The sequence below is a fragment of the Xenopus laevis genome, chromosome 4S, assembly GCF_017654675.1.
Source record: "Xenopus laevis strain J_2021 chromosome 4S, Xenopus_laevis_v10.1, whole genome shotgun sequence".
Classification (NCBI taxonomy): Eukaryota; Metazoa; Chordata; class Amphibia; order Anura; family Pipidae; genus Xenopus; species Xenopus laevis.
The window spans coordinates 110123149-110141362 of NC_054378.1; positions in this window are offsets into that span (position 1 = coordinate 110123149).

Genomic DNA, 18214 nt, shown 5'->3' on the forward strand with positions numbered 1-18214 from the left:
GCATTAGTCAATGGGTGGTTTGAAGATCGCTCCGTGGTGCTCACTGGTATAACCCCGGGCTGGTGCATTATTCTGCTGTTTCGAGCAGGTCCGGGGTTTCAGGTAAGTCAATACAATCACTTGGGGGTACCTAGGATTTGGCGCTCCCAAATGCACCAAGCCTTTCCTTCTCCTTTAATTAGGGTTGAAGCTGACCATACATTCTCAGATTTGGCCATACAGCCCAGACCACCTGTTCATGGTTTCATTCCATGGACCACATGTATATTTCTTTGTATATTAGTATATTTCGGACGTCTGCACATGCACACGCTCCAGTGTCTCAGAGGCAGAAACTCTGGTCCGAGGCAGGAGCACAAAATTTCATGTAAAGTACTTGGCTGCTCCCGTAGTTACCTGCAGCGGCATCCTCTTCACTTCTGGAGCTAGGAACTAGGGGCTTGGTGCCCCTTGACCTTTGCGCCCTAGGCACGTGCCTCTTCTGCCTACCCCTAGTTCCGGTCCTGGGCCTGTCCTCTTTGTCCGGATTTGGCTTCAGACATAGGTGCCATCCCTACTCATTGCAGGATGCAAATGTTGCAGCACTGGTGCATAGCTAATGGCTAGTAGTTGGTGCAAAATTTTACAGAATATGCAGAAAATTGGGCGGAAATGTTGCATTGTAGAATTTATAATTTGCTGCTGTTAGTAGATAAAATCTCGCAGTAACTGGGACTTCTTTTTCTCTGCAAATCAACAACGAAATTTTACTGTGAAAAATTCCCATGGCAGAAAAAAATTATTTTGCAAAAGGAAAAACAACGGCTGTGGTGTTGACTCTAATGTATCTTGCAAACAAATAAAGAAAATCCCCCATAACTCTGATGTTCTGTAATTTGTGCGAATTGACAAACGTATTTTGCAAAAAAAAGAAACGTTTAAGAAAAAAATGCTGCTTGACTTCAATGGATCCCACGTGTTTCTGTGGTTTTGCAAATTACTTCTAAATGATTCCTCACTATCCAATCAGGAGATGAACGTGCCTCTGACGGTAACTAGAATCTCAAATGCAAATTAGAGAAATACATACCATTTGTTTTCTAAATTCTCCTCCTGCTGTTTCCGAAGAAAACAATTTTCTCAAATGAGAATTACAGAAAACGAAAGAATAAAAACAACAAATCTCTTCTCATAAGTGAGTCAATGATAAATGTAACTCGCAGGGCTGGTTATGAAATCAATAACTCAAATGAATAAAACTGTTCTTAGGCCTTCATTTTATTAGATGGGATAACGGCATCAATCAAAAGACTTGGGTTTCCAACTGATATTCTCCAACCTGTAATGTTCCTATTTCAATGAGCATTTCAAAAAAACCAAAGTGATTATTTCACAGATTTAGATTTGTTAGATGTTGCGTTTTCCTCTTTTGACGTATTTTACGATATTGTCTTGACGGATCCCCTGATAACCTCTTTATATATAGGAGTAGACTTGTGATTTGGAGTCTGTTGACTTTAAATTATTTTTCTGTTATTCTTTTAAGCTTTCTTTCATCTTTTTCATCAGGTCACTTACCCTTTGGGCCTCTTTTTCAGGTGACTAATCTCCCTGAAAAGCCTTCTCATCGGGCTAGAATCTAAATCAGATTGCTTCGTTTTCCGAAGTCGCCTGAAGTCGCCTTGTTAGGCAACTTCGAAAAACAAAGTGCTCTGAGTGCCATCCCGTCGGTGATTTCAATTGTAGCCAGCAGAAAGGCTTTTCAGGGAGATTAGTCGCCCGAAGAAGAGGCGATTTATCGCTATCTATCGTAGAGATAGATAGCACTATCATTGGCAATTGCTTGGCAGGAACAGAAATTATCGAAACAGGATAGAATATGAGGATGCAAGATGATGTGAATACAATCTAGTGCAGGGGTCCGCAAACTTTTGAGCCACATTCAATTGTAAAAAGAGCTGGGGAGCACAGGTTCCTGAGGGTGACAAATGAGGGCTGTGATGGACTATTTTGGTAGATCCTTTTTGAACTGGAGAAGACTGTTTGGAAGTTCATATGGTTTTTATGCAACTAAAACTTGCCTCCAACCAGGGATTTGAAAATGAGCAGCTGCTTTGAGGCTACTGGGAGCAACATACAAGGGGTTGATGAGCAACATACTGCTCAAGAGCCACTGGTTGGGAATCACTGGTCTAAGGTTTGGCGTAGGGGTAGGATGTTTAGTGTGATTAAGCATAAATATCACAGGAACTTTCAAATGGGCCTGAATCAGAGCCCAACGAATTGCACAAAAAAAACATCTTTCTCCTTAATGTGCAGGAAGCCCATTCTTCATTATGTAACATGCTGATGTGGAGAGAAATAAAAGGGGATCTCTAACTGTGCAAAATATATAGGATTATAGCTGATGATAGGGGATTTGCAGTACACAAATCCTCTTTGAAACAGACTGTGTGAATGTATTTGAATTAGTAATTAGCAACTCCGCAACAGTCTCATCAACCTTTCTGCTTGTTATATCAGCTGAAATCACAGCAGCCCCATTCACTATTCAGGAATTTGTGCTGTCATTGCTCACACACTTTGTATTATTCCAAAACTGCCTTCACTTAGAGGTGCATGAATAGTGAGTGCATGAATACACTACATCAGGGCCGCCATCAGGGGGCAGAGGGGGGACTGCTGTACCGGGCTTGCGCCTAAAGGGTGGTCCGGCTGTGCTGCACTTTTCGAAATAGCCAGCCCCCCCTTGACATCGTTGAAGCCGTGCTGCCTCTTCAGAAGTCCCGAACCTCTGAAAAGCCAAAGCCCTGAACATCTGTCGCGATGCCGCGAAAATACCAGAAGTCACTAAAGGAGCCGAAGTTGAAGTCCTGAAGCCGCGAATAGACCCAAAGTCACAATAGGAGACAAAGTTGAAGTCCTGAAGCCACAAGTTCAGTTCTACTGAACAGCAATGTGTGTGTTTTTTTTTTAATTCTTTTAAACCCCTAGACACCAATGTATTATTTTAATATTCTATATGCCCCTGCCACCAATGTTTTTTTAAAAAATATTCTCTGGGGCCCCAATGTTTTTTTAACTTGTCAGGGGGGCCCTGGCACCAATGTTTTTTAAAAACCTTTTATGGGGGGCCCTGACTCCAATGTTTTTTTTTAACTTATAGGGGAGCCTGGTCACCAATTATTTTTTTAACTGGTAGGGGGGCCTTGACCACCAATTTTTTTTTAAAAAAAACTTTTATGGGGGCCCCGGTGCCACAGTTTTTTTTAAAATTATAAGGGGGCCTGACCATCAATGGCTTTTTATAACTTGTGTGTGGGGGGTTTTACCGTTTTTTGCACTGATGTCTGTGTGGTCTTTTAACTGTGATGTGGGGTGGGATTTGGGGTACGGCTTGGGGGCTGGGGTGGGCGAGGACCAGGGGCCACGAAAACTTTGTTTAAGGGGCCCCCAATGTTTAATGGTGGTGTTAACTCCAGTTTCATGCAGGTGTGGCCTGTTATTTTAAGGGTCTTAAAGTAATAAGTAAGCACTAACTTTGGCCGCCACACACCACAACCGCAAATACATAGTAAAGGTACAGCAGGGGGCAGAAAGGTTAACTACACAGACATCAGCCCAAACTCAAATTAAAGTAAAATTGCAGTCTTTATTGACTTCAAATTTAAAAAGAGCAGAAGGACCAAGGCCTTATGCTTTTCGGACTCTTACGGCCTTAATAATAAGTAGTGATTGGCGAATTTATTCGGCAGGTGCAAATTTGCGGCTAATTCCCGCATTTTGCCGCCGGTGAATAGATTTGCGAAACTGCCGTGAAAATTCGCCTGTGAAAATTAGTTTTTTTTGACGCTGGCGCATTTTCACCAGCGAATGCGCACCGGCATCCAAAATGAGACACCGGCGGCAAATTTTTTGCCGTTTTGCGAATTTCAAGGGAAATTCGCAAATTTTTCGGCGAACTGAAACAGGACAAATTCATTAATAATAAGCACTGCACCAGGCAGGAAGGCTAAGGCTTGTGGACTGTTTGAAGAATTCCTGACTGGTCTGGGGGCCCCTAAGCCAGACCAGTGGGCCCCTAACACTTCAATCCAATACTGTTTGTCCTAGCTTTCAGCTGGCCCTGGCAGGGACAATAATATACACATTAGAAATATTGCCTATACTATTGTTCGTGTTTTAATCAGGAATTTTCTTCTATCCAATGTTGATAGGTCTTAGTTCATCAGAGTTTGGTCCTGTGTGTGATTGAGTGCCGGTAATGTGAAAAGTCATTCTACATCCCCTTAATAAAAGAGTTCAGCTGACGCTTGTTGGATCTTTTCCCACAATCTTTTACAAATGGACACCATCTTCATTTTTATTATGTTCTAATAATAATTATAAAATAAATCTTACATAAAAAGGTAATTATTTTATGTTTTTCTTGCAATATTTAATGTTGTAAAACCAGCTGCCTTTATTCTCTTGCTACTGACCACGGTTAAACCTATTGTGACATCAACAATGTAACGTTTTGCTTTCTCACAACCCCCGGGGCCTTATTAAAGCAGCAAGTTATTTACCATAAACTGAAGCAATGCTTGCACAAGTAATGAGCTGTAATAAATCCACAGAGTGTTAAAAAAAACAAAAAAAGATGGAAAAGGCTGAGCATTGTTTTGAAATATAAAACATTTCCACATGAGTTAAATAAATGTAGAGAGTCGGTTTCTTGGAAAGAAATGTGGCAAACAATAACAAGCTTACTGAATAAAATATTTATTGCGGTAATGGAAAGACCCTGCAAAATATACTGATGGCAATTCAATTTCTAAACTCTTGGGAAAAGAAAATGTTATTGATAAGCTCCATTAGCACACACCTAGCCAATTACACAGCACTAAGGGAAAATTCACAAAGCTGGAGCAAATTTAACTCCAGGGTACTAATCCATAGTAACCAGAAGTTGCTTCTATTCATCTTACTACAGTTGACCTGTCAGACCTAAGTGCTGCTTGGTTGCTATGGGATACAACCCTGGCATAAAATTATTATGGGCTTGTGAATTCCACCCCGTGTCAGTGACCCCTACATTGTGCCCTTGCTGAAACCTCCAATGATATAGTTAGAGCACAAGAACCAGGGATTAATTGGGCGGACGGGACACCAGGAAAAAACCTGCCCCTTGTAGTCCCCTCCAGTGATGGGCGAATAAATTCGCCAGGCGTGAATTCACGCCGAATTTCTGCGTTTTGCCGCCGACTAATTAATTCACAAAACTCCTGTGAAAATTCACCAGCATCATAAAATTTTGGACGCACATCGGAAAAGACGCTTACGTCAAAGCCGTCACGCGTCACCACTATTCGGACACCGATTGACGCGGGCGTCAATTTTAGAGTTTGGCTAATTTTTCGGGAGAAATTCACCCATCACTCATGCCCTCCCCTGACCCCCTGAAGACCCAGTCCCACTCCTGCCACCAATTGCAGGCACTGGTGCGCCCCCTCCCCCTGATCAAGGCTGGAACGAGTACAATACCCATTGGAGCAACTGGAGCTTACAACTGGGGTGGGCCATGGACACACTGACAAGAAGGTTCTGTAATTGGCTCACTCTCAGCTGGTGAACTCTTTATTAGTTATAGTGGCTCTGTGTGCTGCATCAGAGATCACCTGACCAGAAATAAAGCTAACTGTAACAGGAGTAAAAGACAGTGATTGGCTCATGTGACCTAGCATGTATGCGTGCCATTGGTTTGTTTGCGCGCACCATGAATCATATGCAGGGCCGGGCCAAGGGGTAAGCAGAGTAGGCACAGTACAAAGTATTCTTGACGTCAAAGTTTTCGCAAAACCTCAGCAATCCTCTAACTTCCAAACTCCTACTCTCCCCAATCCTTCAGTTTCCCAACCCTCAGAGTTCTAACCCCAACACTGACAGCAACTCTAACCCTCAACCCTGAAAGCTAAACCCTCACCCCAACACTGACAAACAGTATCAATTTACAGAATACTCAAGGCTTTTGGTTATTATTTAACAATAATCCATGAGGGATAATATATTTTACTAGTTCTAAAAACCTTCTTAATATTTGACAAAAGATATGGGGCCCCTTTCAGAGAACAGTGAAATTATACTCAACATTATCTCACAGACTACCACATACTCAAATGAAAACTAATAACTACTAAGTAATATTCTTGCCAATATCTTTTGTCTATGAAGCTATACCTATACTATAGGAGAGCAATTAATGTAGCCAAAAGTAACTGGAAAGAAATTACCCAAAGCATAAAGTACACATAGCATCTACTACTCAGGCAGCCAACTATAAACTCTACACTAAATGGTACTAAAATGATGTTTCCTAACTAGCCAGACTTGTGCTGGAAACAATCAGGGAGCAATTAGACACAAATGGTTCAACTGTAAATACCTGGGCAATTATTGGGATATAATTCAGAGAACTGTGAATGCCATTTGTGAAAAACAGTATAAATATAGATGCCTCTGCTATAGAACTTCACTATAATGATACAAGATAATGTGTTATTGCCTATCCCTTGACTCTCTTCTTACTACAGTGAGCCAAAGCAATTATCCCTAGGAAACAGGGAAAGTATGAATGCCCCTGCCCCCTACAATTAAAGAACAATGAAGTTCCTTACAAGGAAGTAAGAGATGGAAGAAATCATAGCCATTAGACACTAGAAGCAAAGAAATATTAGAAGTCTTGTCCTTACCACCAAACTCCACTTCAGAATACAAAGTCCTGCAGTTACTGAATTTGTGGTCAGGGTGCAAAAAAAAACATGTTGGTTTGCTCCTGTTTTTTGTACTTTGCCTCTTACCCTGCCTTCTGTCTGATACGGTTAGTTTTATGGTAATATTACATGTTCAAACACAGCTTAACTAAAGGGTCATTTTATTTACATTCCAGATGTAGATTCATTCTTTTTTACAATATAACAAGAGAAAATCAGATTTCACCACTAAAGATAATGAATTAACTGGTTCACATTTCTTTAAAATTACCCACTAAAATACATAAATACAAGAGGGTTTTACCCCTTTCTTTTAAGAAAGAGGTCCACCTGACAACCCCCACCTCCTGTTTGGCCTTATTTCTCTTTATGCTTAATTAATAAACTAAGCATGAGTGCTCTCAAAGGAAAACTAAACTCTAAAAATGATTATGACTAAAAATGTATTTGTTTATATACTGAACTTATTGCACCAGCCTAAAGTTTCAGCTTGTCAATAGCAGCAATGATCCAGGACTTCAGACTTGTCACAGGGGGTCACCATCTTGGAAACTGTCTGTGACACTCACATGCTCAGTGGGCTCTGAGCAGCTGTTGAGAAGCTAAGCTTAGGGGTCGTTACTAATTATCCAGCAGAAAATGAGGTTGGTCTAATTGCACTATTATCGGTATTAATAACTAATCAGCCTTATATTGTGACAGTTATATTCTATGTGTACTGTATATTTACTAGGGCATCTTTGGAGACACAGATCTTTACTGCTAAGCTCTAGCCTACTTCTTTAGATAAGCTTTAGTTCACCTTTAAAGAGGTCCATATGCTCCATGCCAGTACTTGCAAAGATTGTACCAAGCTTTAGTGTTTAGTGTCATGGATGGAGTATGGATGGAGGTGATTTCATGGTGGTTCCCTGAGAAAAACAACCCATTGTACTAATATTAGGCTGTAGGGATGGGCAAATTCTTTCGCCTTGTTTCGTCGCAGAAATTATGCCCATGGACGTGTATGGAAAAAAAAAATGACTTTAAGGGGCATCTGCGACATTTCACCTGCTGGCAAATTTTTGGCCAAACGAAACGGGTCATATTCGCCCAAGCCTAGGTTGTAATTTTAACAAGAATGCGTGCTCCTAGTCTCATGGCCGGAAAGCTCCTATATCTTGTTACAACATACAGTATATTTAGCTATCTCAGCTTCTATCTAAAGCTATTTTTATGCTGCATACCTAGATCCAATTAAAAAGAGATGCTTCCAGAAAACCCAAAATTCTTTTAGAGCTGTCCAAGAGAATTTCAATAATATTTAAATCTAATACTATCTGTAGCTGTAGAGATTGTTTCAATGATCATACTGCTTTGTGCTCTTTTAGCTCAGCATTGAATATACTGTATGGTGATATCATGCTGCAGAATGAAAATTTTTTAAGGAAAAGCTAGCACTTTGTGGTGCACCTGCATTCATGTTCCTTGGCCATAACTTATACCGTAAAACATTGCATAATTGGGAGTCCATCCATCTGATTTCCGTATATCTTTCACGACAGCTAGAGGGACATGCCCCGGTTCCAAAGGCAGCCAATAAGAAAAATAATTTTTTATTTCAAAAGATATATGTCCCAAGGCTTGTATATAGTAAAAATAATTTATTTATTAAAGTTCATATTTAAAAGTTAGATACATACTGACCCCACATTGAGCACCTTATGCGTTTCGTACCCTCCGGCACTTAGTCAAAGGTGTCTCTCAGAGATACCTATGACCAGAGACCAGTTCGCCTGGTCTGAGGTGGAGAAGTGAACTCTGGCGAAAGAGTAAAATTCGCATCTTAGTGAGTAACGCCCGTTTTCCAGAGCAGAAAGTTGCCTGGCGATAGAGCGAATTGTCCTCTGTGGTGAATTGTCGCTAGCATTGGCCACTTTAGTGAATTTGCCCCAAAGTTTCAAATTTCTGTATACTGACCTTGTTTGCAATCAATTTGGAATTGACAACCTTTTTTATAATTATCAGCTTTTTGTCACTTATTAGAGTTTGTGTTAAAAATGAGTCACACATAGAGGTGCTGATTCAGTTCGGGCTTCATAACTGATGCAAGATTTTCATGGTGTTATCAGATATCTTGTTCAGGGTCCATTCATCCTTGTCAGCAAGCTGTGACTCTTTGCTGAGTCAAAAATAAATACACGATAGAGCCAATATCTGCTCATACATTCATCAGAGGGACACCAAACAAAAATTGTTATTTGTAAAATTGCATATTTTGAGCCCTTTTTCAATCCACAGTATTTTAGCTTCACGTGTTGACCATTTTCAGCCAACTTGACACATTTGGAAGAACATTGGTGAAGAGAGAAAGTCTTGTAAGGTTCTTCTGCTCAAAAACATGTTAGTAAGTACAGAAACGTCATCAGAAGAATCCAGAGCAACGTCGTATGGCCAGCTGATGATGAGTGTGTTATTACTCAAGGGGCGAATAATAACAATTTTAATCCTGAGGTGTGATCAATAATATTTGATGTACAAAGGAAGTACCTTTTTTCTTATGTGATTAATTCAATAAATCTATTGTTGCACGCCCCACACACTGCAGGGTCCCTGTATTTGTAGGTACAGTAGGTAGAACTGCCTCTATATCAGTATAACCACCATTTCTTTCCCTGCTGTTCATTAAAGGGATTCTGTCATGATTTTCATGTCGTTTTTTTATTTCCAAATGACGCTGTAAATAATTCACTCTACCATGTAAAATTTCATTCCTGACCCAACAAGTGTATATTTTTATAGTTGAAATAGTAGTTCTCTCCCCTCAAAGGCAGCTGGAAAGGTACCCTGAAGTATCTATATTGAGTGAGATCACAAATCTTAGCAATATCTAAAAACATCAAGTTGGTCTTAGATATGTACATAAAAAAGAAATTGAAGTAGAGTCCTGCGCGGGTACCCGCAACCTGCAACCCGGACCCGCAACCCGCATTCTTACCCACTTGGACCCACTGCCCGACCCGCAAGTACCTTATCAGCAACCCGGACCTGCGACCCACTGACCATCAAGAACAGGAAGTTCTGTCATTGTAAATTGGAAGTGACATCATCGGAAGTAGCCGTGACAAGAAAAAAGGAGTAAATATCGCTACTGAGAAGACTCGCGGCCCGACCGCTGACCTGCGTCTATACCCGCACCCGGAACTTCTATCCACAACCCGCAGGTTACCGCAGGTTTTTTCGGGTAACCCGCGGGTACCCAACCCGCTGCAGGACTCTAAATTGAAGTATTTAGTAGTCTTATAAAACAAGAAGCCAGTGATGGTCTTACTCCATTCATTAATTTAGCAACGGATCAGATCAATGGCTTTTTAAGCTGTTCAACACCTTCCCCAACTTCCCCCACAGCCGCCATCTTTTTATTTAAAGGGATACTGTCATGGGAAATCTGTTTTTTTTTTTTCAAAATGCATCAGTTAGTAGTACAGGTATGGGATCTGTTATCCAGAAACCAATTATCCAGAAAGTTCTGAATTACGGAAAGGCCGTCTCCCATAGACTCCATTATAATAAATGAATCCAAATTTTTGGATTCTGGTTGCGTCTTAAAGGCGCAGGTGTATGACGTCAGCACGCAAAGGCGCGAAATTCAAATGTATTTAAAGGTACAGTTTTACTTTATGCATTGCCCGTGATAGGATTGATATCCTGGTGCTTCTTGTGCTTGTGCTTGATGATCCTGACCTTGATTCTTGTTTGATAACCCGTGTTTGACCCTGCTTGTATTCTGACTACTCTGAACTCTGAATATTGACCCAGCCTGAACTTTGACCACTCTCTTGCCTGATCCCATCTGTCTGATTGATAACCAGTTTTGACCCTTGCCTGCCTGACGATTCTGATATCCGCCTTCCTCGATCCAGCCTGTCTGACCATCCACTTGCCTTGACCTTTGTACCGTGACCTTCGGCCTAAAGACTCTGCTAAACAGCCGTGCCCCTTCGCCAGCCAGAACATCTCGCCTTGCACCCCTCGTTAAGTCCAGGTGGCACCCAAGTAAGCTGAGGGCTCCTCCCGAAGCCCAACGGTGGTCACACTACTGGTGAAGCCGAGCCGAGACCAGGGTGCTTGGCATTTGTTCTGGTATCGGGTGCCGGCCGTGACAGTTAGGAATGAAATCTTACATGGTAGATTGAATTATTTGCAGTGTAAACAGTGTGATTTGGAAATAAATAAAATTACATAAAAATTATGACAAAATCTCTTTAATGAACAACAGGGTAAGCAATGGTGGTTATACTGATATAGAGTCAGTTCTACCTACCTACAAATACAGGGGCCCTGCCAGGTGTTGGGGGTGCAATGGCCACAATCGACACCCTTTAAAACAGCACTTTGTGCAGCACATCCCATTAGAGTGAACAACATTTAATAACAATATTTCATTTGGAGTAAAATCATGGACCACCAGACCTACATTCCATTCAGAGATATATGAATTAAAAGCAACATTTAGACTACATTCCCACTATTACAACTACAATTTTAAAAATGGTATCTTTGAAATCTCACCCCCATACAGTGTTATGATAGCAGGTAACTATTGCATATTCATGTGTATATATTCAAATGTTCTTCCCTTGCAAGTATATTGGTAGGATTAGTGTTCCTATAACAGGCAGAGATCAGGGACAGATAAATCTTCTCCTTTCCCAAAAGACAGACATCAGAGACAAATGCATATTCTTCCCTCCTAATACACAAATTCAGGGACACATTTCATCCCTTTGTAATAATACACAGACATTATTCCCTTTCATTTCCTTAATACCCCGACATCAGGGACAAGCGCTGTTCACACTTTTCTGGCTGATTTATTAGCGTAGGTTCCTGCAATATGAAGGCCGTTAATAATAATAATGAATGAGTTAATAATTCAGCATTCTGCGTGCAGGTTGCTTGGGATTTCAGATAGAGCTTCTGCTGGGAGTTTATTGGCCTGTGTGGCAGGGAAATTAAAGGGTTAAAGCTCTTGGCCCCAGGAAACACTGCTCTAAAGTGGTTATTTTGCTTCTCCATCAGGAAGGAGGAAAGTGATTAAGGCTGCAGGGAAATTTTCAGCAGCTGATAAATGAGTTTGTTAGTTTCCTCTGATACCAGAACAACACGTTGTATTTCAGGATTTGGCAGCAGAATAAAGGGGCGCCTTGCCAGGAAACGTAAGCTACACAATTTCTTGAGCACTTTTCTCCCACAAAAAAATCCATACCAGGCAAACCACTTCTTCCTCTTCAACTTTTCAGGTTGACTAGAAAGAAAGCTTGTGCCGACCAAAAGTATTACAACAATCTTTCCTAGGAACTATCTTAAGCTCCAAAGTAAAATCTAAACTTGTGGGGTTTGGCGCAGAAATAGTCTGGGGCCTGGGACAATATTATTATTTCCATAAAAATAAACTAAATAAGCCCCTGTAGCCTAAATGTGGTTAAGTCCTAGAGACGCTGCTGCACGAAAGGTGGTTCTTTTACTCAAACAGCTACAGTGACCCTCCTTGTAGCAACTTGCTATCCTTAGAGAAACAATGGGGGTGTTTTGTACTGTCTCGGATACTGATGGTGCCACAATAGTTGAAGGAGATTTTGATTTGTATATATATTTAAAAGTGGTACCACAAGAGGGCACGAGACAAAGGGTCAGATTCACTAACTTGCGAAAAGACGCCAGTGACCGTTTCGCACCCATTGCCACACTACGACAGGCAAAAATTTGCTCAGAAAACACAAATTCACTAAAATGTGGAGTTTTGTCATGGGCGCTGAACGCTAGTGACTTTTCGCTAGCGTTACTTTGCCAATGTGAGCAATTTAAAGCATAGATGCGCTAACATTCATTTCTGCCTAGCGCAAATTCACTATAGGTCTTGCGCTCAGGTTAATTTGCATACGGCTAGAAATTTAAAGTTGTATGGATGTCTTTATGTTATATGTTGCAGCAAATACATTACATTTCCACTGTTAATTACACATAGACAAATAGACAATAGAGTTGTTATAATGACGTACACATGAACCCAGTGTATAGTTAATGTTCCATATGTTAGAAAATGTATGGGGGAACCCGGTTACCCAAAAATAATTTAAGGACTTTTGCAGGGTATCACTCTGAAAAAAGGAAAAGACGCCAGCGTTTTTTGAACTTTGATGCTTTTTCCACTAAAGAATATGATGTAATTAACAGAGGGTTGAGGAAGATCTATACACTCCAGTGCACTTCGTCTGGTCTGAGGTGGCAAAGGTAAGTTTGGCGAAAGGGGTAACGTTCAGTAAAATCCAAATTTTAGTGAATTTGCGGAGTAACGTCCATTCGGCAGAGCGAATTGTCACCTGGTGATAGAGTGCGAATAAGTGCACCTATCTCTTTTGCTAGCGAATTGACGCCTGCACCCATCAGTAAATCGCCGATGTCCCTTTAGCAAATCTGCCCCAAAGTATGAAAGCTCCAGCATTAGAATATTCTGAAGGGATTTAAAGTCTAAGACAACATGACCATACAAAATACCCTGTAGGAATTACTCTAGTGCCTGTACTTTATTATGGATGTCTCTAAGAATCCATTGCTAACAGTTAAAGAATATTCGCAAACAGTCCTCATAAACCTCCATTAACCTGGCACAGTGTGGGACTGGCCTCTTATGGCTATTATATAGGTCTTTTCTCTTATACCAATAACTTCTTATGGAAATAAGAAAGGGGTGAAGGTAATTGTCTTTATCAGACAAGAGATTCTTGGCCCACCAAGAGATTCTTGGTTATCTAGCAAGACAGTATGATCACACCAATGCATCAGGATTTGGTGGTTAATTTGATTGTGGGATCTTCCAAGTTGGGGTAATAAGGTATTGTCATAAGACTTGTTAACTTTTTTGTAGTTTTGGTAGAAAAGTGACCATGGGAACTACGCTGATACAGACCTCTAATATGAAAATACACCAGAAAGTAGTAACATGGTAAATTACTTCATAATGCAAGAACATGAACTCCTCCCTATAATACCACCCAACATTTCTCTTTAAATTGGAACACTTGTAGGCAAACATGCTGCTCAAATTTTTGTTAAAATCGCCCTTACTTCCAACGATCAACACGGAAGGGACTAATAAAGCACCCATGACAGTGGGCTATACAAATTCCAGCTCTGCATATTCCATAGAGGCCCCTATTCAAAGAGGAATGTAGGAAAGTATGCTTGAATTTAGCTCAGATATGTAGAGTACGACAACATCATTACTAATCAAATGTTTAATTTCATTGTGCTACCTGCAGCTGGTTGAAAAACAGGTAAGCGTTGTATGGTTGCTAAGCAGGGCAGAACTAGGGGTAGGCAGAAGAGGCACCTGCCTTGGGAGCAACAAAAGGGATGGACCTGGGCAGGTACCATTTGAAAGGGTCTTCTATCCACCTCTAGTGCGGCTTTGCTTGCTCCACTCTAAACTTCTCCTCAACATGCCTGCACACACTAACGTGCATGCACACAGGAGGAGTGAGGTGGCCCGTCCCTGTTGCTACCTAGTGGCAGATTCCCAATGTTGATACATGAGCCCCTTGTGTTTTGTAGAAGAAGCTGAGTCAACAGAATCCTCTGTGACAATAGAGGTCTCATTGACTAATCCCACCCAGTGCAGATGCAAGAGCCCTAAGGGACCCAACCACTAACCACTTGCACCCATAGGATTTGCTATGCGCTGCTCTTTGCCTGGAATTAATAACCTGCCCCTAGTTTGCATTTCTGAAAGATGTGCAAGCTAAGGGGCTTCCAATGGGGAAAACCATCCCAGTCTGCTCCCTATGAATGGAGTGCTGCAAATGGCCTACTTTAGGGGAAAGGTAGGGGGTAATTAGGGGGCAGGGGCCAATTGTGACCTCTTTGCACACTGTTTTAAGCTTCGCAAATGGTTGGGTCTGACCAGGAGGTGGCTGGATAAAATGGTCAGTGTAAATTTTACATATACTGGAGGCACTTTATTTGAACTGGAAAGGCCAATTACATAGATGATTTTTTTTGTGGCAATGTACTTCTGTGCAATTAAGGCATCCCCACTTTTCCGAGCAGCCTCTCCTGTTTGCACACAGCACCCTGTTTAAATTCCCTGGAAAGAAATCATAGTCCCTGAATAAGAAAACTCCTTTCTTAAGTTAATTACCTCAACCTTTCTCTATCGCTGATTTCAGCTCATCTATATGCGTGCCAGGGCCTCCCATTTGCCTAATCAGTCCTATTCTGTATGATTTGCATGTAATTAGGCACCCACCTGTGAAGTGACAGTCCAATTAATTGGAGGCAAAATGTTTGGTAAAAAGAATCATTTGTTGATTGGACTTGATGGGATGCTTCTCCCACAAATTGTTTTTTTTTTCAATTTACTTTTATTTTTCCTCTCCAGTTTCTATTTCCCTTGGACAAGCACATGGTACATTTTATCGGCTGGGTGAGATATTTATAAACCTTTCTGCTGACCTGCTGTCCCCTGGCCATGCCAAGCTCTTATTTATCTATATATCCATAAGGGACCCACTGCACGACGGGCGTATATTTATGCCCCTGGACCATGTATTTCACACTGTCTCCAGGAACCTGCCATTGATTTCAACGTTTATGGCTCTTTCCCCTGGTTGATCCCAGAATAAATCAGCAAGTGCTGCTCAAGAGCAGAGCCCATATTAAAAAAAGCATACGTTTTATTGCCCTTTTCATTCACAAATAAATTGGCTGGCTGAGAGATCCATTAGAAAGAGATATAACACCGAAACCGAGATAGACCCGGGAACTTAAGCACAAATAGTGTCCTATTTATTCTGCCATTTGCAAATATATGTTTAACGCTTTCCACGCTGGAAGCAGAATTAGATAGCAGTCTGGGTGGATGCATCTGCTCATCGATGCTGGTTTATTCCTAATAGGATTTACGAGTAACAAAGCTGTTTTGTCTTCAATTCTGTCTCGGTTTAACATTTTTTCAAAGATATCTGTGCTTTTGCTAGGCAACCTACAAAATTAATAAGACTGAGATACTGTGGTCCATATACTGAAGGTATTCTAACCCATCCTAAATCTCTTGGTCGTACAAATAAGGATATTAGAAGTCACCAAGAAGCTCCAAGACTTTATAAAGGCACAAGATGCAAGTCATTTTATGTGGTTATAAGCAGTTTGCAGCCTGCCAGCTTCAAGGTGGGCAAAACACTTGAAATTGGCCATGAATGGTAATCACCTGGACTCCGATGCCCAGGAGCTGATCATGCGATTATTGCTTGGAAATGTACCACTGAGATGCGTCTCTATTGCTGTCCACTATAGGAAGTGTAGGAAGTTGATGTCATTCATGCTCAAACACTATCCTTGCTCTTTCATATACTACTGCTGAATGCCATGTTACCCAACCCGCTCTGATGAATAGTGCCCAAGTGTGCCCATTAAGTGTAGGGAAAATATGGGTCCCCACAATGGGATGGTTTAATACTGGATAAAGATACTGGCGTAACTAAAGAGGTAGCAGACCCCACAGGGGCCCAGAATGCAGCAACTGCTTCTTCTATTGTTAAGAAATTAAAGGAGAAGGAAAGCTACCGAAGCAGTTTATTACCAATAGATTAGCCACAATAGTGCAAGATATAACACTATATTTATACTGCAGAATGTTTTACCATACCTGAGTAAACAGCTCTAGAAGCTCTCTCTGTTTGTTTAGGATAGCAGCTGCCATATTAGCTTGGCATGACATTATTTCCTGCCTGAGTCTCTCCCTACTCACTCATAGCTCTGGGCTCAGATTACAGCAGGAAGGGGAGGATGGAGGGGAAAAAAGAGAGGGAAAGAGGAACAAACTGAGCATGCTCAAGCCTTGCCCTGGAGGTTTATGCTGAAAACAGGAAGTCTGATACAGAAGCCCATGAGTACACAATAGAAGGAAAGAAATGCTGTGTTTCTTTTGACAGAGGACTCGGAGCAGCATTACTTTGAGGGTTTACTGGTGTATTTATATAGATCTTTCTGATAAAGCTTACTTCATTTTAGATTTTCCTTCTCCTTTAAAGAAGAAGTGTCTCTCGTAATGGCGGGTGGGGAATGGAGGGCACGGAAGGGCGGGGAGTGGGCAGGCATGGGACTGGGTAAGAGTAGCTGTGCGGAGGGCCGGATAAGAGGGGTGGGGGACAGTGCTGGCTTGTTATGCTGCTGGATACCGACATGATCCAAGCAAAATCTCTCTGTAATGCCTTTATTGAAGCTGTGCACATTGACAGGCTGGAAGTAGGGTTGCCACCTTTTCTGGCAAAAAATACCAGCCTTCCTATATATTTGCCTTTTTCCTTATTAATAAAATTGGCATCAAGCTTAATTTTTACCAACCAGGCCAGTAAAATAGCAGCCAGGTGGCAACCATAGCTGGAAGTGATGACACCCCAAGTTCTGTATTAAGATGATAGGTGCAACTTGTGCCTGATGATTTTGAACTTCAAAACACATTTCCCTCTGAGGGTCCTACACTTAAAACAAAGGTCTACTATGTTTAAAACAGAAGTTTCCCACCTATAAAGCTCAGTTTGCTTGTAGATATGCTCAACGTTACTGGAACACATAATAGTCTTTTTTTCCTTGTCTGACAAAAGCATTCCGGTGATTTGACATAAGACACACGATACTCTCACAATTGCCTATAATACAAAGTAAAAAGGCTCATGGCACATGAAATGATGATCACAACATGCAGGGAATGATTGAGGGCTCTTCCATGTGGTCATTTTAGCTCTGAGCAGTTTTAATGTGTTCAGCCACAGGGGAGCGCAGGAACATACACGTTTTATTCATTTAAATGGGCCCATACTCACACAGGTGCATGTAATCGCTGAAGGCACGTGGAAAGCAGCATGTTGTATTCCACCTGCATTTGGAGCTTACATGCACCTGTGTGAGTATGTGACTATAAGGAAGAGACAACTGTTTAGTCCTGTGCTCCCCTGTGGCTAAATACATTCAACTGAACACAGGAGCACAGGGAAAATTGCCCAGGTGGAAAAGCCCTTTCCAACATCGTTTCTGGCCCTAAGCAAAGAATGCCAGTTATCACATGCTGTACTGCACTGTATATTAGTAAGAGCAAACATTCCATTTGGCACAGATAAGGGGTATCCTGAGTTACTGGCACATCCGAACAATAAGAGAATATTCTCATAGATACAAAAGAAAAGAGATTCCTTCACACCACACACGTTACTGCAGCTCCACATAGTGGCTAACGTGAAAACAGTCCATTAGCCTCCTGGTGATTATTCATTCCCTGGGCTTGCTGGGTTGTAATGTCAGAGCTAAAGATGCTGTCCAATTACCAGCCCTTGTGTTTTACTACCTGCTTTTTCAGGAGCAGCATTAATACACATTTCAAGTAATTATTACTTTGCTGTGGGCTTAGTAGAGCCTAAGCAAACACAGATCAGTTTGGTGAGTTTGTT